Source organism: Acinonyx jubatus, chromosome D1 (assembly GCF_027475565.1).
Source record: "Acinonyx jubatus isolate Ajub_Pintada_27869175 chromosome D1, VMU_Ajub_asm_v1.0, whole genome shotgun sequence".
NCBI lineage: Eukaryota > Metazoa > Chordata > Mammalia > Carnivora > Felidae > Acinonyx > Acinonyx jubatus.
In genome coordinates this window covers 70,889,034-70,916,195 of record NC_069390.1, presented here as the reverse complement: position 1 = coordinate 70,916,195, position 27,162 = coordinate 70,889,034, and the positions used below count along the sequence as shown (strand labels likewise).

The following is a 27,162-nucleotide window of genomic DNA, read 5'->3' as shown; positions in this document are numbered from 1 at the left end:
CAGAGGCTCAAACTCTAATAAAGAAATTAGACTAAACTTGAGAATCATAATTGTGTGTAAGAGCAATGACAGACATATGCATAGTGCTCTGAATACAAGAAAAATAGAGTTACTACCAGTGGAGTAAGGAAAGTCTTCACCATAGAGGTGACATCTGAGATGGTTATAGAAGTAGGTTGAAGGATGTCCGAGAGGTACAGAAAGTTATTCTGATAGAATAGTATGTACAAAGAGGTGAAATTATGAGGGGGCATAGTGTGTTCAGGGGAAATGAGTATCTAGCAAAACGCTGCACACATAGTTGGTGTTCACTAAATATCTCTGGAATGAGGGGTGCGTGGGTGGCTTAGTTGGTTGAGCATGCGGTTGGTGAGAATAAGCCCTGTGACCGGCTCTGCTCTGATGGTGTGGAGCCTCTTTGGAATTCTCTCTCTCCCTCTCTCCCTCTCTCTCTCTGTCCCTCCCCTGCTCACGATCTCTCTCTCTCTCTCTCCTCCAAAAATAAATATTAAAATATATATATATATATATATATATATATATATATATATATATATCTGCAATGAGTTAGTAAAGGGTAAAAGTAAGAGATTATATTTCACTAGAATACAAACAGTATATATGAATAACAGGAGGCAATTTTGGAGAAATAGATAAATGTAGGGAAGTAGTAGATGTCAATTTCCAAGGAGCATCGTTCTTGCACTATATAGTACTCTCAGAATTATTTTACTGAAATGAATCAAAGTTTAGATATGGAGAAACTTTGAGCCAGCTATCTATTTCTGCTTTGAAAATTTTCAAACTTAATGGCTTAAAATACCAAAAGAATTTTACTCAAAATGTGCGATTTGGGGTAGAGCTTGGAAAGAGAAAGCTACTGTCTGCTCCATTCAGCATCTTCAGTGTCTATATGCATCTGAAAACTTGCTTGCTCACACATCTCCTAGTTGATACTGGCTACCTGCAGAGACCCTCAGTGGGGCTGTCAATCAAAAACTGAACACATGACCCTCTGCTTAACCAGAGCTTCTCAAAACATGGATGTTGGTCCTAAGAGAGATGCAGGCAGAAACGATATAATTTTTACATCTAGTCTTCGAAGTTGCATGGTATCATATCTACCATACTTTTATGGTCAAAACAGATATCATCCCTTCCAAGTTGAAAGAGAAAGAAAATAGATCCCTAGTCTTGATGGTGATATGGCAAGCATTGGAAGAGTATGGAAGACTAGAAATACTTCTTTGAACATTTTTGGACAATAAAATCTACCACAAATAGCTTTTCCCCTTTCATATAATAAATGAAAAAAATGACAGCTACAAAATAGGTGTATAACATTTTTTTAATGGACTCAACAGTAAAGACCACAAAATTCATCTTGTTTGGTTAGCTGAGGACTTACCAATTATCTTACTATATTACATTTGCCAATTTACCAATTTGGTATTTTAAGCTTCATTAGAACAGGAGATGAGTCTTTTGTTTAATCCTTGTATCTCCAACACCTGGTGGGATCCTGGCATTTTTATGGATATTTAATTGATATTTACTAAATAAATGAATGCACAAGTATATATAAACTTAATATTTTGAACCACTACCTCCTAAATAACTGACTTCCATAGTAAGGTCTTTTCACATTGAATATATGTTAGAAGCCTGACACCAATTTTCATAACTATGTAATTTCTAGAGGTGATTCACTCATGAATGATGATAATTAAGAGTTTTAAAGAATTATAGTCTTGCCAAAATGAGAGAGGGGGTGTTGTCAATAGAAAATATTGTTTTATTTGTATTTATCAGTATTTTCCTTATTCTTTAGTAAAAGGGATTGGCCAACTGAAATCAGAACAGGTTTTAAAAAATAAGATAGGTTATAAAACCTTTGACTTGCTCTCTTAAAAAATTTACCCACCTTCTTCCATGTCTGAAATATATCTTGGAGTTAATTCAGTTACTGCAAATACAATATTTAAGTACATGTTATTTATAACTTACTTTAAATATACTTAAGATGGAAAACAAAACATCTCAATCTATTAATATGTGTACTATGTCAGGCTCCTGGGTGTCTCAGTCAGTTAAGCATTCCACTTCAGCTTAGGTCATGATCTTTGGGTTAGTGAGTTGAAGCCTCTCATGGGGCTCTCTGCTGTCAGTGCAGAACCCACTTCAGATCCTCTGTCTTCCTTCCTCTCTCTCTGCCCCTCCCCCCTCTCAAAAATAAGTAAACATTTTTAAAGATATATATGTGTACTCCTATCTTACAGTTGCTGCACAAATGCCTGATTTATGTTGCATAGTCCCCCTCCCTCCCTCTCCCCGCAGCTCAATGGAAATGTATGGAAATTGGCAAGAACCTGATCTGTAACAGGTTTTGTCATTTGTGGAGTACACCAGACTTATCTCCTCACATGTTAAAGCTTAGAATGTATGAATTGGAAGATTTACATTCTGTGCTACATTTGTTAGTTATAAGACTTTTGAATGATTTACTTTGAAATGCGGGATAAAGTTTGGTTTGCTAATCAATAAATGTTTAATCTAATTTCATAAACTATTACCAAGAAGGCTTGTCAGTTTCAATTCCCTTCAATAATACTTAGAGCTAACAAGGATGAAATTACATTGTAAGCAAATTTGGAGGAGCATGTGATAAGGTTTGAATGCTTTTCTTTTTGATTATGGAAAGATATTGTCAGTGAATTCCATATAGCCCCTTACCTCCTCAAAGCTAGTGAGTCTTGAGTGACACAAATGTTGACTATGCAAACATATTAATTAGTCCTAAAATGACACCAATAGTGATTTTTTGATCTGTTAATTTGTTAAATTTCTGGTAAACTCTTAAGAATATAGCATTAGTACAAGTGTAGCAGGGAGAATGGGAACAAGGAGAACTTGCCCTTGCTTTGTCATTTGGGAAGTTTTGTACTAGACAAGCAACTCGACTTCTCTGGGCCTAGAGTTTCAGTATTTTTGTAAGTTGAGGTCAATAAGATCATCCTATATTCTCCTCGAGCTTTTGACACTTCATGCCTCTGTTGCACAAAATAGAAACCCAATAAATGTATATTCAATGATTGAAAACTAAATGAATAAGTGAACATACTTAGTCTAACATCATTTCATATTTCTCCAAACAACAAGTTGTTTAAACTGCTATGGACATGTCATAGAAGTATAAATTTGGAGCTACCAGGTGATCATTTCCAGAAGAACCTTTTGATAGTGCAAATGTCTGGAGTGAGGGCAAGTTTCATGCTTTTTAAGTAAACGAAGACGACACTGTAGATGGTGCAAAGTGGAGGAAGGGCGAAGTGACAGTGAATGAAGTCAGGGAGGAAACGGAGATGGGTTGGCAGGGGTGCAGATCGTGTAGGGTTTTAAAAGTTATATTCTAAAGATTGGGCTTCAGTAGATAGATCTACACTAATTCAACCCAAAGAAACTTCTGTTAAAAAAAAATTCCAAGTGATCATTTGTTGATGTAATACTGAGTTAACTGACAAGATTATTTATGTCTGCAGATTAATGTATTCACTCTTATAAGAACTGTGAAGGCTGTATATAGATAATGAACAATAAAGACACTTGAAATCAGCTACTAATTATTCTTAGGTACTCAGTTTTGTGCAGCAAGTTGCTAGGAATTTCCAGGAAATACTATTTTCCAAGTGTGATCTCTGCACCTATGACAGCAAAATGGTTCCTCTGGCCTGGTTGGTGGATAGAGAAAATTCTGGGGCCTCATCTGAAGAAGGACTCAGCTGCGGTCCAGTCTGTAGGTGATTTGTTTGCCAATATGACTTGTGAAAAGAGATAGTTCAGTATCATTTTCATTTGCATTTTTCTGTTAGTGTGTCTGAAAATGTTTTCCTATGGTTATTGGCCATTTGAATTTGTTCTTCTGTGGCTTGTGTATTTAACCAATCCCTTACCTATTTTTATTGTTGTTTGTCTTTATGCTATCAAATCTAAGAGTTGGTTATATGCTGTGAATTTTAAGGCTTTATGTTTTATGTACACTGAAGTTTTCTTCTAATCAATCACATATGTGACTTCACTCATGGTATGTTTATTGAAATTCCAATTTTTCTCTATCAAATTTAAATGTGTACTTCTGCTCCTTGGGTTCTGAATATACCATCTTATTTTAAGAGACTTCAAACTTATAGATTATACAAATATTCTACAAACATTTTTCCTAAGAGTTTTGTTTTCTTTTGTTTTACTTACTGATTATTTATTTATTTGTCTCTGTGTGTTTGTGTATTTATGCATAACAGTATGAGGAACGGAGCGCCTGGGTGGCTCAGTCAGTTGAGCTACTGACTCTTGGTTTCAGCTCAGGTCATGGCGGGCTCTGTGCTAACTATGGAGCCTGCTTAAGATTCTCTCTCTCCTTCCCTCTCTCTCCCTCTCTCTCCCTCTCCCCTCTCCCCCCAGTTACATGCTCTCTCTCTCTCAAGAAAAAAAAGAGAAAAGAAAAGAAAGGAAAAGAATATGGAGGAGATCAAACTCTCTTGTCTTCCAGAAGGAGAGACATTTTTAATACTACTACTGGTAAAAATAAATCATCATTTTGCAGTGAACAGAAATAGTTACTTTACCTTGCATACGTTCACATACACATGCTGTAGCCTATAACTAAAACTTCTTTTCTGTTTTACTAATTTCTTCACACATCCCTAAGCCAATATTTTGTTCTTGAATATTTTTCTTTTAGGAAAAGTATAGATTACTTCAGTCTAATTCCAAAGAAAATATTTTAGAACCTCTAAGTAAAATTTCTTGTAATTCATATATTAATTTAAGAAGAATTTTCACTTTCATGATATTAAGTGTTCCCATTAAGAACATGGTACATCTTTCCTTTAGTCTACGTTTTGATTAGTTCCCTTCAGAAATATTTTATGGATGTCTTCATATAGGTCTCAAACTGGTCTTTTTAAGATTGTTCCTAATTATTTTATAGTGTTTGTTGTTGTTTTGAATAGGATAATTCCATTTCCATTTATAGCTAGTTGCATCACATATAAAGAATAGGTATTGGTGAATGTACACTTTTAAGGTACATAACCACTTTGAAAATTCTCCTTAAAGTGACTAGAAAATTTTAGATTTCTTAGATTTCAATTTTTAGCACAAATTTGGATAATTTTCTTCCAATATTAATACTAATTAATGTTCTTTTCTTATTACATTTGCTAAAATGTATTTTTTAATTTGAATAATAAGAAAATGGGCTTCTCATTGTTTACAAGTAAACACTATCCTACTGAAGTGATTTCTTATTTTAGTCAGCATTAAGAATATCTGCTAAATTTCATCAAAGAACTTTCAGGATCTAGGGTGATATGAATTTGGTTTTCTCCACTATTATCTTGGCATCATGAATTGTGTTTTTCTTGATTTTGTACTCACCCTCATATTGCTGCAATCCTGTCTATGAATGTCTCACTTCTAAATTCCAATTGATAATTTTATTTTCATCTATGATTTAAAGTACCATTAAACTATATTTTCTTTCTTTGTGTATTAATGTTTTGATATTAATGTTATTTTTATACAACAGATTTAACAGCTCTCTCATTTTCTTAACGTAATTTAAATAAATTAAAACTATCCTCTAAAATTTAGAGAAAACTCATCTTTGAAACTCTGTTTATGGTTCCTTATTTAGAGGCACATTTTAAAATTTCCTTTCTAATCTATTTTACAATAACTGATTTCTCAAGTTTCTGTTTACTCATGAGTCAGTGTTGGTAATTCATCTTTTTGCTAAGAAAACATCTACATAATCTAGGTTTTCAAATTAGAGTATTCTTATAATTCTTTAAATCTCACTTGTATATGCATTATATCTCCATTTTCATCCTAATGTATATTTTTTACTTTTACCTTTACTGAGCTTACAATTTATATTATTAATCTTTTAAAGAATCTGTTTTCAGATTTATTTACAGCTTTTTTAATTTTATTTTCTCAAATAGTAGTTTTATGTATTGTCTCCACTACTTTGTTTTAGCATATTTTGTTTGTTCTGCCTGATTTATCAAGATAAATACTAAGTTATTGTATTTTTTGTCTTTCTTCTTTAATAACAAAGCCATTTAAAAATGTACAATTTTCTGTGAGAATGGATTTAACTGTGTCCCATGGTTTTTAGTGTAAAGAATTTTCCTTTGATAACTTTCTAGTTTGTCATTTCACTTTTGAATTCATGTTGCAGAGACTGTTTCTTAAATTCCAAGTAGCTAATTTTTAAGAACTTCTAGATTGTTAGATTAACTATCTGAGAGCATGATCTGTAAAATCTCTACTTTAAAGTGTTTACATGTCCTGACCTTAGGGGGAAAGCTCTCAGATTTCCCCATTGAGGATGATATTAGCGGTGGGTCTTTCATATATGGCTTTTATGATCTTGATCCTTCTATCCCTACTTTCTTGAGGATTCTTATCAACAAAGGGTGCTGTACTTTGTATAATGCTTTCTCTGCATCTATTAAGAGGATAATGTGGTTCATGTCCTTTCTTTTATTGATGTGATGTATCACATTGATTGTTTCATGGATATCAAACCAGACCTGTATCCCAGGTGTAAATCCCACTAGGTTGTGGTGAATAACTTTTTAATGTATTGTTGAATTGGTTGGCTAGTATCTGGTTGAGGATTTTTGCATCCATGTTCATCAGGGAAATTGGTCTATAGTTCTCCTTTTTTAGTGGGGTCTTTATCTGGGTTTGGAATCAATGTAATGCTGGCTTCATAGAATGAGTTCGGAAGTTTTCCTTCCATTTCCTTTCATTTGAACAACTTCAAAAGAATAGGTGTCAACTCTCCTTTACATGTTTGGTAGAATTCCCATGGAAAGGCATCTGGCCCCAGACTCTTGTTTTTTGGGAGATTTTTGATTAGTAATTCAGTTTCTTTAATACTTGTTACGGGTCTGTTCAAATTTTCTATTTCTTCTTGTTTCAGTTTTGGTAGTTTATGTTTCTAGGCATTTGTCCATTTCTTCCAGATTCCCCTATTTATTGGCACATAATTTATTGGCTCATGATAGTCTCTTATTATTGTTTACATTTCTTCAGTGTTGGTTGTGATACTGCCTCTTTTATTCTTGATTTTATTTGAGTCCTGTCCTTTTTTGATCAGACTGGCTAGGGATTTATGAAATTTGTTAATTCTTTCAAAGAACTAGCTTCTGGTTTCATTGATCTGTTCTACTGGTTTGTTTGTTTGTTTGTTTGTTTGTTTGTTTTTTGATAGCATTGATTTCTGCTCTAATCTTTAGTATTTCTCATATTCTGCTGGTTTGGGGTTTTATATTGTGTTCTTTCTCCAGCTCTTTAAAGTGTAAGGTTAGGTTGTGTATCTGAGACCTTTCTTCCTTCTTTAGGAAGGCCTGGATTGCTATATACTTCCCTCTTAGGACTCCCTTTGCTGCATCCCAGAGGTTTGGGGCTGTGGTATTATCATTTCCATTGGATTCCACGTACTTTTTAATTTCCTCCTTAACTTCTTAGATAGCCCATTCATTCTTTAGTAGAATGTTCTTTAGTCGCCAAGTATTTCTTATCTTCCAAATATTTTCTTGTTGATTTTGAGTTTCATAGCATTTTGATCTGAAAATATGCACGATATGATTGCAATCTTTTTTGTACTTATTGAGTGCTGATTTGTGTCCTAGTATGTGATCTATTCTGGAGATGTTCCACTAGAGAACATCTCCAGATATGCACTAGAGAAAAATGTGTATTCTGCTGCTTTAGGATGAAATGTTCTGAATATATCTATCTGCTATGTCCATCTGGTCTAGTGTGTCATTCAAAGCCATTGTTTCCTTGTTGATTTTCTGTTCAGATGATCTGTCCATTTCTGTAAGTGGGATGTTGGGGTGTTGAAGACTCATACTATTATGGTATTATTAGCAGTGAGTTTCTGTATGTTTATGATTAATTGATTTATGTATTTGGGTGTTCACACTTGGGGCATAAATGTTTACAATTGTTAGAACTTCTTGGTGGAGAGACCCCATAATTATGGTAATAATGCCTTTCTTCATCTCTTGTTACAGACTTTATTTTAACATCTAGATTGTCTGATATAAGTATGGCTATTCTGCCTTTCTTTTGGTGACCATTAGCAAGATAGATGGTTCTCCATCCCCTTACTTTCAATCTGAAAGTGTCGTTAGGTCTAAAATGGGTCTCTTGTAAACAGCAAATAGATGGGTCTGGTTTTCTTATCCATTGTGTTACCCTATGTCTTTATATTGGAGCATTTAGTCCATTGATATTTAGAGTGAGTACTGAAAGATATGAATTTATTGCCATTGTGTAGCTGGTAGACTTGGAGTTTCTGGTGGTGTACCGTAGTTTCTGGTGGTGTCTTTGTTGCCGTTAGTACACTCTTCCACTGTTATTCAACACAGTATTGGAAGTCTTAGCCTCAGCAATCAGCCAACACAAAGAAATAAAGACATCCAAATAGGCAAGGAAGAAGTCAAATTTTCACTCTTCACAGACGACATGATACTCTATGTGGAAAACCCAAAAGATTCCAAAAAAACTGCAAGAACTGTTCCATGAATTCAGCAAAGTCACAGGATATAAAATCAATACACAGAAATTGGTTACATTTCTATGTACCAAAAATGAAGCAACAGAAAGAGAAATCAAGAAATCAATCCATTTATAATTGCACCAAAAACCATAAAGTACCTAGGAATAAACCTAACCAAAGAGGTGAAAAATCAATACACTGAAAACTATAGAAATCTTATGAAAGAAATTGAAGAAGATACAAAAAATTGGAAAAAATAGTCCATGCTCCTGGATTAGAAGAACAATGTTGTTAAAATGTCAATACTACCCAAAGCAATCTACATATTCATTGCAATCCCCATCAAAATAACACCAGCATTCTTCACAGAGCTAGAACAAATAATCCTAAAAAGGCCATGAATAGCCAAAACAATCCTGAAAAAGAAAACCAAAGCTGGAGGCATCATAATTCCTGACTTCAAGATATATTACAAAGCTGTAATCATCAAGAAAGTATGGCACTGGTGCAAAACCAGACACACAGATCACTGAAACAGAATAGAGAACCCAGAAATGGACCCACAAACATATGGCCAACTAATCTTTGACAAGCAAGAAAGGATATCCAATGGAATAAAGACAGTCCCTTCAGCAAATGGTGTTGGGGAAACTGGACAGCGACATGCAGAAAAATGAACCTGGACCACTTTCTTACACCATACACAAAAATAAACTCAAAATGAATGAAAGACCTAAATGTAAGACAGGAAGCCAGCAAAATCCTCAAGGAGAAAGCAGGCAAAAACCTCTTTGACCTTGGCCGCAGCAACTTCTTATTCAACATGTCTCTGGAGGCAAGGGAAACAAAAGGAAAAATGAACTATTGGGACCTCATCAACATAAAAACTTCTGCACAGCTAAGGAAATATCAGCAAAAGTAAAAAGGCAACCAACAGAACGGGAAAAGATATTTTCAAATGGCATATCGGATAAAGGGGTAGTATCCAAAATCTGTAAAGAACTTATCGAACTCAACACCCAAAAGACAAATAATCCAGAGAAGAAATGGATAAAAGACGTGAATAGACCCTTTTCCAAAGAAGACAAAAGATGGCTAACAGACACATGAAAAAATGCTCAATATCACTCATCACCACGGAAATATAAATCAAAACCACAATGGGGTATTACCTTATACCAGACAGAATGGCTAAAATTAACAACTCAGGCAACAATAGCTGTTGGTGAGGATGTGGAGAAAGAGAATTTCTTTTGCACTGCTGGTGGGAATGCAAACTTGTACAGCCACTCTGGAAAACAGTATGGAAGTTCCTCAAAAAGTTAAAAATAGAACTACCCTACAATCCAGCAATTGCACTGCTAGGTATATATCCATGGGATACAGGTGTGCTGTCTTGAAGGGGCACATGCACCCCAATGTTTATAGCAGTGCTATCAACAATAGCCAAAGTATGGAAAGAGCCCAAATGTCCACTGAAAGATGAATGGATAAAGAAGATGTGGTATATATCTACAAAGGAGTATTACTCAGCAATCAAAAAGAGTGAAATCTTGCTATTTGCAACTACCTGGATGGAACTAGAGGGTATTATACTGAGCGAAATTAGTCAGAGAAAGACAAATATCATATGACTTCACTCATATGAAGAATTTAAGATACAAAACAGATGAATATAAGGGAAGGGAGGCAAAAAGAGTACAAAAACAAGGAGAGGGACAAACCATAAGAGACTCTTAAATACAGAGAACCAACTAAGGGTTGCTGGAGGGGCTGTCAGTAGGGGGATGGGCTAAAAGGGCAAGGGTCATTAAGGAAGACACTCATTTGGATGAGCACTGAGTGTTATATGTAGGGGATGAATCACTGGAATCTACTCCTGTAATCATTATTGCACTATATGCTATGTAACTTGAATGTTAGATAGATAAATAAATTAATTAATTAGTTAATTAATTAAAAAATAATTTTTTAAGTAAATAAAATGTTTGCATTTATTCTTTGTCAGCAAGCAGAAGACTGATTTTAAAAATATTCCATGGACATAAAAAAATAAATTGCTGTCTCTGTGCAGAGTTCTCTATATTCTCTATCTCTCCATGTTTTTTCCTGTGCCTACACACACACACACACACACACACGCACACTCAAGTGTGATTATTAAATTTCTTCTTATCCTAACTTCTTTTTGTTTAACTGACTTGTCCTAATGATTTTAATTGCATAAACATGTTTCCCATTCTTGTATGCAATTTTTACTATAGTTTGTTTTATTTACTTATTTGATCAAATTACTGTTGATTATTCTTTTCCTATGTTACTTGACTCCCTCATCCCCCCTCTTATCTACATTATCTCTTGTCAATATAAGCCCTCCCTACCTCCTACCCTGTAATTCACGTTAGAAATCTAGTATTTATTACTATACATTTTTCTTCATGCTCATATAATTATACATAAACCAATCAAATATATTCATGCATACCAACTTATAATTATCTAGATTTTCCATTGCTAGTTTTATAAAAGTGTGATCAAATTATATATAATTCTCTACATTTTGCTTCTTTTACTCATTAATACCTCATAGAAATATCTCCAGGTCAACTTATATAACTTGTATTAATTTTCTCCAATTTTGCATAAACTTCCGAAGCACAGATACAGCACAATTCATTCAATAATGCCTCTATTCATTATGCATTGTTGTTTTCTTTTTTATATTTTTCTTTTATATTTTTTATATTTTTCATTTTATGTTTTTCAAACTTTACTTATTTGATCCAATTACTGTTATCATTTTCCCTTGTCAGTTTAGAAGTTTTGAAGTTTTATGTTCTAGTAATGGTTACCCATGACTTTCCAGGGGCACTCTGTTTCTCCAATGCATTCCTTTCCCTTTGCTTTCAGCTCAGGTGATGCCAATGCCACAATTGGTGGGAAACCTGCAGTCTCTGGCCCTCTGAGCAGGACATGTACCAGCTTCAGATTTTTGGTCACCTATTCAGTCCTCAATAGAAAACCCCTCTACTCTCGTCAATTATAAAGGTTAATATCTTTCTAGTTGAAGAGATAATGAGAACCCTCCCAAACTCCTTGGCTTCTGGGGAGCAACATGGGGACCTGAGAGACCAGTAGGTTGTTATAAGACCACAAATGTGGATGGAAAGATGCTAGCTTTCTTCTCAGTGCTCCACAGATCTCAGTGGAACAACCCCTTTTCAGGAAGCACAGAGCTCTAATTTGTTTACGATATTTTCTCTCTAGGATGCAAGTTGTAGGCAGGCCCAGATAAGAGTCATGTCCTGCAGATGTGCCTTCTGCCAAGACCTCAGCAAAGTGAAAACCTGGTTTTCCTCTCCCAGGCTCAGTTGTCTTTGGAAGGTGCTCTACTCAGGATGAGTAATTGTAAGAGAAGGCAGAGGGCAGCAAAAGCATGCACTTAGCTTGCCTCTGTCTCTGACCTTGCTCCTGTTTCTACCTCTCAGATATTAACTATTATTTATGACTTACCTCAAATGATATCACTTCCATATGTCTTTTCTTGCTGGAGGAAGACACGACCTTCTAGATGTGACATCTCTTACCTGTGAATCAGAGGACATGCCCCTCTCTAATGTTCACTCTTCAGATTGTGGGTAATAATAATGGGAGTCATTTATTTAGTGTTTACTGTATGCCGAGCACTGTGCTAAGCACTTCATATGTACTTTATATATTCAGCTTTGTGCTGAATACCCATGTGCTTGATTAGGGACTGAGTCACACAATCTCTCTAGCCCCCTCACACCAGAGTCTGTTTGTTGCTGCTGGAGCTTTTTTGTGAATAGGCTGATTATCTAGTCACATAATTAGAAATGGTCACTTAGAAAACACATTGAACATCTCAATTTTACTTAACAGTAAACCAAATCAAAGTAGGCATGAATAATCTGGCCCCTTCACTGGCTAGATATCATTATCATAGGTAGACTTAATATTTGGTTCCAAATGCAAAGAAAGCTTCAGCTGGCTGTAATTTTCTTATTTCCATCTGAAAGTCACTAACCACTTCAAGCCCTTGATTTACTATTGTAGCAGTTTTCATTGTCCCTTATACAGATGAAGTAAAATACAATTCCTTATTTGACCATATCAGATGGAATTTGCCTATGAACAAAGTAATACATTAGATCAGAATTTTACCATCAGGATGATTGATATATAATTGGTAGTGATGTGAGACTAATTTCTTCTTGATATAAACAACATAAAGTAAAATCGCTACACACCCAGTACAGATAAACATTTTTCACATATGCTACCATGGTGCTTTGTATAATGAACTACTCAACCGAGACCCAGAGTATCCTTTCATATCATATCTATAACTTATATCTTACAAAACCATTGCAAGGTAGAATGTGATGATTCCCAACTCTTGGAGTTGCAGAAATGGTCATGACTCATTGTACTTGTCACATTTGTGAACCCCTGCTTGCTTTCCTAAAAGGATGTATTCCTTTAAATTTTAGAGTTGTTACTTTTTAAAAATATTTTCTAAATTCTGTAACAATCTTTGTGCAATCTGAAACACCAAATGAGGTTTGAGGCTCACTAAATGCAGAATCTCAGGATATCAGTTATGAGTAAGGAAGAGTGAAATAATTCCAAGACAGCTCAGCTACATTCTTGACTGTCATGTACAAGCAGAACTGCCTTTCCTGTCACTTTGTGGCATACATTCACTTATTCATTGGTAATTCATTTATTTCACAGTTATTGAATGTCCAGTGTGGACCGGACACTGGTGTAGGCACCATAGTGAGCAATCCACAATTCCAAGCCTGTTGTTGATTAAAGGAAATTACATTTATTTGTTCAGTCTATCCCATCCACCCCAGAATGTAAACTCTGTGAGGACAGAAACTTTGTTTTATTGTGAAAGCAGCCTAGAATTCAGAAAAGTGCTGGCAATAAAAAAAATAGTAAGTAAACAGCTAATGGTCATTTAGTGTGACAAGTGTTATGCTATAGTACTGGAGCAGGAAGCAACTTTTTTTTTCTTTTCTTTCCTGAAAAGAAGCAGATAGGAAATAGGCTCATCAGCATTCACCCAGCAGCTTAAAAGAACCATAGACAGTATATAAACAAATGGATGTGATTGTATTCCAATAACTTTCTTTAATATAATTTATTGTCAAGTTGGCTAACATACAGTGTATACAGTGCACTCTTGCTTTTGGGGGTAGATTCCTGTGATTCATCGCTTACATACAACAGCCAGTGCTCATCCCAACAAGTGCCCCTCTCAATAATTTTGTGTTAGTTTATTTCTGAGAGAGAGAGAGAGAGGTAGAGACAGAACAAGTAGGGGGAGGAGAAGAGAGAGGGGGTGGGCACAGAGAATCCAAAGCAAGCTCAGGCCATCAGTGCAGAGCCCTATGCGGGGCTCGAACCCGCAAACCACAAGGTCATGATCTAGGCCAAAATCGGATGCTGAACTGACAAAGCCACCCAGGCACCCCTCCAATAACTTTTATTAGAGAAAACAAACTGGAGGCTGGTTTTGGTCCGAGGGCTGTAGCTTGCTGACCGTGTGTTGGAAATACACATGGGAAGCCTATATACTTAGACTCAACTGTGGAGGGTTTAGGGAGGCTTTCCAGAAAAAGTTTAAATCAGTAGTTCTCAAAATGTTAGCATGAGCATGCTCGTCAGAGTCAGCTGGAGGACTTGTTAAAATACTTCTGAGTAGCACCCCAGAGTGTCTGAGTCCATAGGTTTGGGGTGGGACCTGAAAATGTGTATTTCTAATAAGACCCAGGTGATACTGATGCTTCTGGGATAATTTTTAAATAATACAGATGTCAAAATTGAAAGGCTATATTTGACTGAATGTTTTTAAAAGTTTTTTTTAATTTTTTTTAACGTTTAATTATTTTTGAGACAGAGAGAGAGCATGAATGGGGGAGGGTCAGAGAGAGGGAGACACAGAATCTGAAACAGGCTCAGGCTCTGAGCTATGAACACGGAGCCCAACATGGGGCTCGAACTCACAAACCGTGAGATCATGACCTGAGCCGAAGTCGGACGCTTAACCAACTGAGCCACTCAGGCGCCCCAGTTTTTAAAAGTTTAAGTAAACTATAGTGATTTATTAAGAGGGTGAGAATGTATGTGTGTATCATATACTTGACATCAAATGATTGGTGAGTTTGCCATACAAACTTACAATGTACTAAGTGCTGTTAAGAGCCTTGTGCTTATTTTCTTCAGACACTCATCACAATGTCTAATTTTCTGGTTTATATTTACATTTTTTTTTCCCTTTTCTATCTCCACACTCAGACTCGTAGCTGCCAGCACATCTTCCGGGATCTAGCTCAATGCTTGCATATGACAGGTGTTTAGGGAAAAAAGTAGAAGGATGAATAAATGAATGAAATGATTTCAAGATGTCACTAAGTAGATTAAAAACTTGAAAAATAATTTCAGTTAGATGATATATTGTAATCATTGTTATAACAATAAAGTATTAGAAAAATTTTAACAGAGCATTTTGTAAGTATATAGTAGCTCAAACACAAAATAGTCGCCATGAATAAGAGAAAATTTTGACCTAAAAAGGGGGCTTTCTAATTTTAATTTTTATATTTTTAGAAGAGAAGGTCTGTTAGTTGTAAAACAGCTAACTCGTATTTGGATTTTCCCCCATAATTCATAACTGATTTTATGAACACTTATTCTATGTCCGTCTCAAAGAAAACAAAAGGTGTGCAAAGGGCAAAGTAAATAAGGTCAGGATGATATATGAAGAAGCAAAATAAACAGTATAAAGAAATATCAACATTCCTTTAACAACCCTTCACTAATAATGTGTCAGCAAGTGTGAGATCATCTTTAACTGGCAGCTCAACAGAAATAGATCATTTCAGTAAGGAAGGAAGTCTTAGTAAATTCAACACACCTATCAACAATTGCTTAACTATGTCAGAACACTAAAAGCTGCATAAAATAAATACATAATTAAAAACTACGACATGAAAATTAAAATGCGAGTCTTTCAAACTGGCTTTGGACTGAATCTTCAATCAGATGTAGCAAACTGAATTTTTAATAAGCTATCCTATTTTATTTTTCAAAGTAAAGGATTTGTCTTTAAATGGAAGAAGTGTTCTCAGTCTCCTGAGAAGTAGGCTCTTTTTGAGGGGAGGGGAAAGTTATTTTCGTGCTGAGCACTTCAAAATACATAGTAACAAAAATTGTCTTAGGTGTGAACTATGTATGAATTTCATTTCTTTTTGCCGCATATGTCCATACACTCTATTGGCCCTTATATATCTATGAGAAAAAGAGAGGAACTGTAATTCTGTCAACCATTAAATAAATACTACTTATAATGATATTCACACAAACAGGATGTATTCTTTTTTTTTTTTATCATAGTATAATCATAAGTCTCTGAGGAAGATCTGAAAAGATCAGGTTCCTCATTATGAAACTCTTCAGCAGGAAAACCTTCTCCAAAATCCCCAGTGATCTTATACATGTTCTACATGAAGAAGTCACCATTTAGATGCCGGCCATTACCCATCTCGTTGAAAGCCAAGAGGATTACAAGACCACTAATTAAGTAAAATGACTTCTGCCCATTTCCCCACCCCTGATCCTAGAAAAAGGCAAGAGAGAAATGAAAAAGTTGATTATGTCCTTCTTCACATGGAGACCCTCAGACTGAGGGTTAGCCATTATTATGCAAAGGGAAGAATAGGTGCTTAAAATGTTCACATGATTTAAACTGTGCTGGACTGGACTGGACTGGATTTTCTTTTTTTTTTTTTTTTTTTTACCCAAAAGTGACCAGAAATTTATGGGATTGCCCAAAACAAGAAAGGGAAATTCTGTAATGGCATGTTTGATGGTAAAAGTTAGAATTTTTTTTAAATGTTGTAAATGTCATCATCTAATTGCAAATATTTAGCAAATTACTTACATGTGCAGATTTCTTATACTAGCCAGAATAACTCATTTTATCTAGTCCAATAATGCTTCTCTGATGGTAGCATCTAAAGATGTTTTGGTCAAGAAGCAGATTAATTTCCCTTAATGCAAACTCAGAAGTTTAGTGTTATTTCCCTACCTTGATCTTGACTTCATCCTTCATTGATTTAACTAAAATCTTTTCAACCTAATTCGTGGTTAAGCCTTTAACATCTCTTAGAATTTAGTTATGTACTCTCATTTGTCTTGAGTTTATTCTTTCAAGTTTGAGTTATTCAAGTAAATAAGTCAATTTTAACATCATCCATTGTCTTCATGTTTTTTTTGTTTGTTTTTACTCTTAGGTGATTACTACTCCAAGATTTTATCTTCTCTAACTCAAAGTCTTATATTTTAAGCTATTGTCACACAAGGCTCCAGGCTTTACGATTGTATTTGAATTACATCTGTCAAAGCCAACACTAATTTTTGGCAGCTACAGAGGAGAGCTATTCAAAATGTTCTTTTAAACCAGAGAACCCACACATCGTGTTGAATTGATTACAGGATGGTGGAGTTCATTTATAGAGCGGTAAGTTAATTTTCCTAAGGCTAATAAATTCATTTACTGCATAAGTAACTAAATTCAATTTTCTATAAAAAGAAATATTGACTAAGTAAGCAAATACAATAACATATACCAAACATATTTTATGAGGTTACTGATTATCACAAACTTCATATATAAATATTATGTTTCTGGGTGATTGACCAAAAAGTTCATAAATAGTTGAATATCTTGGGCTGTTCTCTCCTCAAAAAACAAAAGAGAGAAGCTCATGTAATCATGATAAGAAATGGAGTATGTATAGATTTTTACTTAAGTAACTGATTCCTACTTGGCTATATTCCAACACAACTCCTAATTGTAGAACTAATATAATCAAGGAAAGTAAATATTTTCTTGCTGTCTTTATGTTGCTTAGAAGGGCAGTTTCACATGTCACTTAAGTACCTATGAGAAGAAAATAAGTCAAAATTATTTTCTTCACTAGGTCTGCTATCCAATTCAAATATAAGATTTCTTTTATAACTAAGGTCCATCAAATTAAAGCTTATAATTTCTGATCTCTACTAATAAAAGTTGCCTGTGCTTTATCTAAATTGTCCTCAGCCATGTTATAGTATTTCTGAGGCTGAGAACCAGAAACTTCAAATGTAGCGATTTCAGCAGCTTAGAGCAATGTAGGATAAGGGTTTTTTTGTTTCGTTTTCAGTATCTTTCTTAGTGAGAGCAAATATTTCTTTCTTTCTTTCCTTTTTTCTTCCTTTCTTTCTTTCTTCCTTCCTTCCTTTTCTTTTTTTGAGATAAATAGAGAGCGAGTCAGGGAAAGGGGCAGATGGGGAAAGAGAGAAAGAGAGATCATCTTAAGCAGGCTCCACACATGGAGCCTATGAAGGACTCCATTTCAACATTGCAACATCATGACCTAAGCCAAAATCAAAGGGTGGGATGCTTAACTTGGGAGCCACCAAGACCAAAGACCCGAGACCAAATATTTCTTGATCCTGTTTGGACACAGATCATATTGAGAAAATATCATTAGCAAGTAGCCTTTTAGGAATGTAGACTCTTTCCTCTGTTGCAAAGAAAAGCCTAAAGTCACAAAATCAGTGTTTTTGAAAATAGTTTACTATACGCAGAGAAGCATTCTGAGGATTCAAAAAGGAACAGGCTAAGAGCCTGCATTCAAGATGTTCAGAGCTGCATGTACAAGGTGTTTTACAAATGTACTGCATCATTAAAATAAGGAGTGTGTTACAAAGCCACTGTGCAAGTACCAGTGAAGCAGGCCTCTTTAAAAATATATTAATGATTCTTTAATTAAATTTGGGATGCTTTTAAAAAATGATGGAATACCAAACAGAGGCCTGAAGAATCCTGATCCTGTATTTTCAATTTTGAAGGCCTGCTAAGGGATCAGTAATTATTGGAGGCACTTAATAAATGTTAATTATTTGTTATGAGTGTCAAAACATTAGGATCCAGTGAAAAATATGAGCTATTTGGCAAGCCTCAGTCAACACAAACTTTCCATTAACCAAAATACCTTAGCCTAAACCACCCCAGGGGAACTGGAGATTTATCATACTGTCAGGAAACTTACATTCTAAAAATAGATGTTTGATTTTGAGGAAGCATGGGCTATATAGAATAATCTTAGAATCAGATGTATTAATACATATATTTCCCAAATCTGTTCCTTGTTGAGATTAATTTTTCTAGAAAAACCAGGGATTGAGTCTTTCTCTTTACATTTGGTAAAGTATTGCTTTCTTATTTCTTCATTACATTTTCCAGGCTAAAATAAATATCTGTTTTTTTCATGCCTCTTTTCAAATTCATTTTGTGAACATCTATTCCCAGTGTTCTGTTCAATTCCCAATATTTAAACCACAGCTGAAATCAAAAGCCTCAGTCTTCTCAGCCATGTTGCAGAATTCATCTACCATTTGTCACTCTTCCTGCCCTTAGCTTCTCCACACACTTCATTGTCTCACACACTCATTCACTGAGAACAAAGAGAACATTTGTAAACCAACTGTACAGTTAGTACATGAGTCACAAATGAAAGGATAGGTGGGTAAAACATAGTAAGCAGGAGGATAGGAGAAGAAAAAACAAACAAAAAAATGCAGAGATAAAATGAGGGAGGGAGAGGCACTGGGAGAGTTGTTCACCAAGCTACCACAGAACATATGCTAATGATATCTAGTCTTTCCATTAACCATTTGAGGAGGAGCCTTTATTAGGTTAGCTTTAAGCCTCAAAGCACTTCATGCATCCTAATACGTTTAACAGGTACTTAATTACTATAAAAAAAAAAAAACCTTGCATTTCTTTCCAAATCCAAATGTGACTGTGGATATAACTATGAAACGAATTAAGTACATACTATTATACCGTGACATGTACAATTGATCTTTAAGGAATGCTGTTACATTTACTACTTGCATAATCGCAGGCTTTGTTCTGGTTATGTGATGGCATGTGAACACAACTTAAGCAAATTGCAGTGGTTATAGGTTTTCCCAGAGTTAATCTATATTTGGTTAAATGTGTTGGAGTATAAGAGTTTTTTTTTTTTTAAGTTTAAACATGTTCTCAATCTGTTTTTAATTTTCTGCCATTTAGTTTTACAAGATGCAGTGTTGTAGAAAGTGGTGCCACTCATTTCTAAAATGCCATAAAACCTCTTGTACAATAATTAAGTCAGGCCTCATATAAAATTCATTTTTTTGTTCGTTCCTTTTGTAATAGAAGTTTATGTCCACAGTTTAACCTAAGATAAACCAAACAAATATATTTGTGCCCTACCCATAATAAGACAAAAAAATCAAGGCATCGAAGTGGTTTTTTTGTTAATTTAAATCCAAGTCAGTTAACACACAGTGTAGTAATGGTTTCAGGAGTAGAAGTTAGTGATTCATCCCTTACATATAACACCTAGTGTTCATCCCAACAAGTGCCCTCCTTAATGCCCATCACCCATCTAGCCCATCCCCCCCACCCAACACCCCTCCAGCAACCCTCAGTTTGTTCTCTGTATTTAAGAGTCTCCTATGATTTGTCTCCCTGTCTGTTTTTATCTTATTTTCCTTGTCCTTCCCCTATGTTCTTCTGTTTTGTTTCTTAAATTTCACATATGAGTGAAATCATATGGTATTTAAGACATCCAAGTTTAAAATAAACTCCTATTTGTTTAAATTATTTGTATGGGAATAAATTAATGCACCTTTTAAATGTAAATATCTCTTTTAGATCTGTATCTTTCTAGCTTTCTTTTCAAAATGCATACTCAAACATGGTATTTTTTCTATCTGCTAGAACAAAGCAAAGATCAACACAGACGTAATAGGTACTAATCTCCTTTATTTGTATGCGTGCCACTAATAGAAATAGGCTTTCTATTTCATCCTATAGAAATAGGATAAAAACAAAGTATTTTATTGTGGAAAGAACTCTGAACTTAGAGTCAGGTGGAAAAAGCCCTAGACCTGCTCCACCCCCAACACTAGGCACACGTGGGCAAAGTGGTCAGGTGCTCTGAATTAAGGTTCCACCTCAAAGCCAATAAATCCATGACTTTTACATTGTGTTCCAGAGCGGCTGCAGGGATTCCATAAGTATTTTATTCTAGTTATGTGTGTATATAATTGTGGTAAAATACACATAACATAAAATTTACCATCTTTGGGGCACCTGGGTGGCTCAGTCGGTTAAGCATCTACTTCAACTCAGGTCATGATCTCATGATTCATGTGTTCAAGCCCCACATCAGGCTCTGTGTTGACAGCTCAGAGCCTGGAGCCTGCTGGGGATTCTGCATCTCCCTCTCTCTCTTTCTGTCCTTCCCCCACTCATGCTCTGATTCTCTCTCTCTCTCTCTCTCTCTCTCCCTCTCTCTCTCTCTTTCTGTCTCAAAAATAAATAAACATTTTTAAAAAGTTTACCATCTTAGCTATTTTAAGTGCACGGTGCAGTAGTATTGAGTACATGCACGTTGTTGTGTAATCAATCTCCAGAACATTTCATCTTGCAGTGTCCAAATTCTATATCCATTAAACTAACTCCCCATTTTCCCCCTCCCCCAGTCCCTGGTAACCACCAATCTGCTTTCTGTTTCTATGAGTATCTCTACTCTAGCTACCTCAGATAAATGGAACTATATAGTATTTGTCCTTTGTGACTGGCTTTTTCCACTTAGAATAATGACCTCAAGGCTCATAAACCATGTTGTGGCATGTGTCAGAATTTCCTTCCTTTTCAGGGTGAATAACATTCCATTGTATGTATATACTACATTTTATTTATCCACTCATCTGTTGATGGACATTTGGGTTGATTCCACCTTTTGACTATCATGAATAACAACACTGTTATAGACATGAGTGTACAAATATCTCTTTAAATATTTAAATATTCAAATATTTCCATTTTTTAAATACTTAAACTAGAAATGAGTAAGTGAACATTAAAATGAACTATAAGCCAAAGTTTTACCTATTTCTGATCTCCGGTATATTAATGTATCTTTGTATAAACTTGGAAAATGATGTTTAGTTTGCTTCTCTGTTTACTTACATACGAATTTTTATATGTAGGTCATTAGCTATAAAGCTTAGGCTGTAATATTGACCTTTTATTTCAATCCCAGCCTGTACATGTCTGCTTACATACAGAGTCCATGCTAAAGCACTCAGACAACATACACAATTAAACATCACTCAATGCTTGGGCATTTCTCTTTGGTCCATATTTTCTTCACGGTAGAGTAACATGTACAGTAAATGCACACTATATATCATTTCATAATAATATCAGGCTCTGACTTTATTGTTAGTGTAAAAGAATTATTTGTTAACTCACTTTTGTATCTCTGACAAAATACAGTAAAACCTTGGGTTGCGAGTAGCTTGTTCTGTGAGTGTTCCTCAAGACGAGCAAACATTTTTAATAAATTTTAACCTGATAAACAAGTGGTGTCTTGCAATACAAGTAGTATGTGAGGCCAATGTCAAATGATCACAACTGAGCCCACGGTTCTGTCTCTCTCTCTCGCTCACTCGCTGTGGGATTGTGGATGATCATCCCATGCTTGAATGCTTGGTCCCAGGCTACAGTGTTTGGCAGAAATCAGTGATTTTTCAGAACGTTGGAAGGTGCCCACAACTGGAACTAGTGTATTTTTGGTCACTTCAAAGCACCTATGGACAGTCCTTTGCTTTTTTGTACAAGAGTAAGCTTAGGAATGCTTTGCTTTATTCAAAGTCAGGCTGCCTGCAGATATATACCCTCTCCTCTGCTGCCTTATTGCCAATTTCATTAAATACAGTATATGACAAGAGTTTATTAATACTGTGCTGTAGGCAACATCCATGTGACCATGTGAGCATGTACAATGGCCCCCATGCAGAAATAGATTCCATTGAGCCAATAGATTGCAGTGATTCCATTAGTGATAGTGAAAGTTGTCCTACACAATAACCCTCCTCTCTCTTGTCTCCCTCATACCAGTCATGAAGGTTTTCAAAGGTAAGTGCAGATTAATTTATTTTTCTTTATATTTTATATTTTCTTTATTTGTATTATATTACAGTATTGTAATAATTTTTATATGAACATTTTTGGGTTGTGGAATGAATCATCTGAGTTTCTGTTATTTCATATGGGGAAATTCCTTTTGATATTCAGTACTTTGGATTACAAGGATGTTTCTGGAATGAATTATGCTCACAAACCAAGGTTTTACTCTCCCAGCAATTGTTACAAAATGGTGGGAGATCTTTTCAATCATGTAGGCAAAATATCCTTTATCAGCTACTAGTTTTCTCCCTACCTTTGCCAACCTGGTGAAATCCTACCCATCCATCACAACAGTAAAAGTGTCACCTCTTCCAGGAAGCTTCATAGAACTCATTTTCATAACCTCACAGAGCTACTCTGTCATTCTTTTGTTTCTCCACTGTAGTCTATACATTGCTGCATGCTTCTTTTAGTCCACCTTTGATGTTTTGATGCTTTTATTTTAATGAATCTAATTTTCCCTCTTCACTGTAAATTTCTTAAGGGCAAAGGCTGTGTCTTTATTCATCTCCATGTCTGTAGCTCATTGTAGAATAATCATTCAGTAAAAGATTTATGAGAGAGTCAGCCTTTATGAAGTTAAATTTAAGCCTCAAAGGACTTCATACATTGTAATACACTGAGAAGGTGCTTCATAATAGTCTTAATTACAATCCATGCATGAATAGACAAATGTTAAGGTTCCCTGCCCTTCTAGATAGACTATTTGATGAGTGTCCTAAGGTTCCAAATGATCTGTTTTAAAAAATAGTTACCATTCATAACAACTTACTGTGTGATCTAGGATTTTCTCTGAACAGTACAATCAAAGCAAAATATAGAAATAAAATTGGATATTGTAACTAATATAATTACAACTTCCATGTTCAGATTTTTAGACATTTGTGTTCATCAAAACAGACTATTTTAAATCTAAATTTATAAGATAAATTTATACTAATTAAGTTCCAATTTTATTAGTGTTGTACATTAGAATTACACATGTGAACTTATTTGGTCAAATGAGATTCTGTTAATAAAACAAAAAGTTTTGAAAAACTTGTGATCGGATGATCTCTGAGGATTCTTCCAGCTCTCACAGTTTATGAGTTAATAGCCCTCCTCACTTCCATCCAGTCTTTACACTCTTATTCATGTTTTATTTAGATAGTCCATGGAAACCTGTTCCCAAGCTGCAGCACCAAACTATACTAGGCAAGGAAAAACCCCATCCTTGTGGTGAAATCAGAGCATTCTTCAAGGTAGAATTATAAATTCCACTCTGTATCCCCATAAAGGACATGAGCTTTAATCTTTGACCAAACTACACACAGGCTGTTCCACCTGTGTCTTAAAAGAATGACCTCCAATTATTGAACATGAATGTTTATGGATATCACATGGCTCACTATGTCTGCAAATAAGATTGTAGTGTTGACAAAGTATACTTGGTAATTTCATTTCCAAAGACACACATTAACACCCTCTCACTACCAGGTCCTATGAAAGATTCTGGGTGTATCTCTTTCTTCTCTTTATAGAGAAGTTCTTTAAAAGGAAAAGCTACATATTTATCTCCTTCTCCTTACCTTCCATTCCTTCTTCAGCCTTCAACCATCAGGCTTATACTCTGCTACTCCATATAAACCACCATGTAAAAGACTCTCATTACTTTCTAATTGCCAAATTCAATAGACTTCTGTCAATTTTTACCCTATTTTACCTCTGATGCATTTGTCATGTTGCCTGCTTGTTTCTACCTTCACTTTCTTAAATCCATTCTATCTGCCGTTCCTGACTTTTTATATTTTTCATCTCAGAGTTCCTTTTTGTCTATTTACACTTCAAATGTTACATTTCCCAATGTTGTATCCTTTCTTCCCTTCTTTTCTCTCTCTAGATGATTCATCCATATATATAGCTTCAGTAACTCCATATACATGGCTATCAGTTACATGGATAGACCCATGGGTAGATCCCAAATCCACAGTTCTAATCTACAGATTAGATTTCCCTCGATTCCATGTGCGGCCATTTGTCTCTCCTTGGAAACCCAACATGCACCCCAATCTAAATGTATCTAAAACTGACCTTGTTACCTATCTTCCTGGGGTTATTTCATCCTCCACTTCTTGCCTAAACTATTGCAAAGTCTTCCAATTGATCTCCCTGTTGCCAAATTCCCATCCCTGAGTCTGTCCACTAAGCTTGCCTACTTGAACATACCCACTGACCTTTGTCTCACGTTTTCCTTATACAAACCTAGAAGTAGTTTTGCCATTTGGGAAACAGTCTTGAGGCACTAGCCTGCTATTTTCTTGGTGTTAGGCTCCCTGAAATGAATTCCTTTCTTGCTTCACCACCAAATTATATATATATATATATATATATATATATATATATATATATATATATACACACACACACACATATATATAGGTTTTGTCACTTCCATGTATAAAATTCATTCCTGACTCCATTTACCCACATTATAAAGTCCAAATTCCATCACATGACATTAAAAGCTTTCCTGACCATATCCTTACCTATAATTACAGCTTTATCTTTTGTACTGCCCCGCACAAATTTTCAATTTGCAAATCAACAACCCTATACCCGTTTCCACACTGTTCCAACTGTATAGAATATTTTACATAGCAGTCTGTCAATCTGATGAACTATACATTTTTCCAAATAGCTCAGGGGTTCCTCTCAAATGGAATTTTCCATCACTCTACGTTACATCCAAGCAAACAGAAAAGCACTATCTTTTGTGATTCCACTGTAGTCAATACATGCTCTTATCATGGAACCTATGACTATTAACCCTATTTTTTATGTGTTTCTTTTACCTTTACATATTGTAAGCTTTTTTTTTTTACTGTAAGCTTCTTAAAGGCAGCACTTGCAGCATTTTTGTCATTTTTATCCCCAACCTGTCACATATTAAGTATGCAATAAGTGATTGACAAAAGCATGATTACATGAATAAATTAATGCAAATGTTTCTTGCCCTCAACCATTTCAAAGTCTAATGGGGAAACATACTCAAACATCAAAAACTGTAAGAGTTGCATCTGTAGTGGTTGACTTGTTTGCCTTCTGACTATTATCTCCAGACAGGTCAAGGGAAAACACATACATTCATTGTGAACAGGAAGCGTTTTTCTGTGTCTTTTGCAATTTGTTTATATCATTCCTGTCATTTCCTAGTTCTACTATAGCTATGTAGTTGGTTTTATATATCTCCTAAATATAGCAGCTAAATACAGACATAGATCTGAGCACAATTTTGCGATATAAAATTTGTCAAACTATCCACATAGCAGTTTACATTTTGAGAAGAATGAATTTTATGAGAAATATATGAGACGATACACCTTTTCAAGACAAATGCATTTTTACCAAGACTTGTATTCTCTGGTTAACAAAGGTTATATGAATTAGAACTCATTTAAGGTTGTGGTGGTTTTACCTGTTGACAAATTGTAGAATGGACAAAATAGGAGGATACAAAAAAATAGAAACTGGACCCAGTAGTTGAAATTCTGAATTGTTCTCCAGGAGTTGGTCATTTTTTTCCCATTGGAAGAAGGTCAGGGTGAGAGGTCTGGAGTAGATGGAGAAATGATGAATGTAATGAGGGGAAGAGGTTGAGGAAATTATTCTAGAACCCATGATTTAGGTTTCAAATAAAGATACTTTCTAAAGGAAATGAAATTGGTGATCTCGGTTTGCTCCCTGGCAACTACTGTAGCAGAAATGCAATTTGAATGCATCAATGTGTTTCACATATTGGTAATCTCTGTGGAAATGTCTAATGAGCTCCTGTTGGGGCAGTTTTCCATATTATGTTTCAGTGCTAGGGCATGCATTTGTCCGGATGTCTGTAGCATCCTGAGCTGCTCAACAAATTTTAAACATTTTGGAGATAAAAATAGTTTGGGGCTTTCCCTAAGCACTCCCCAAAGCAGCAAGCTGATAGCAAAAGTGCAGCCCAAAAACCTTAATAATTGAAGCCTGCCTCACCTGAGTACTCAGCATGACAAGAAACTGGCTGACATTTACATGGAAAACCACATATTCCACATGGCTATTGATGAGCTTATTTTCAGAAAGAAATACAGTTGTCATTTAATCAAAATGTAACACATTGGTATGAAATTTGATGAGCTAGCACAAAGTCAACTGTGTTTGATGTCTTGTTTCCAATTAACTTAAAACATTTTTTTAATTTTCCCTACTTCCTAACAATTCACTTTTAAAAATCCATTCATAAAAATTAAACACAATGTGCTGCATTTAAATATCTATCTTTATCTGCTTCTATTTCCATCCCTTTCTTTTGCAGTCCCTTGCTTCCTTTTTTTTTTCCCTCAATAAAGAAACGAGAAGTAAAGAGGGACTGCCATCTACTGGTATATAGGAAACATTTCTGAAATAGTTGAACAGCACCAGGTATTGTAATAGTTTTACCAAGGATATTGCCAGA

General features: G+C 35.2%; 1 long non-coding RNA gene across 2 annotated transcripts in view; it reads right to left on the bottom strand.

Annotated features, from left to right (window-relative positions):
- The window catches only part of LOC106983100 (uncharacterized), a 106,160-nt gene that overhangs the window by 55,375 nt on the left and 23,623 nt on the right, over positions 1–27,162 (bottom strand). For both annotated transcript variants that reach the window (XR_001431470.3, XR_003414139.2), the window contains exon 2: positions 14,879–14,952. This is a non-coding gene — a long non-coding RNA (uncharacterized LOC106983100). The remainder of the gene's footprint in view (positions 1–14,878; positions 14,953–27,162) is intronic.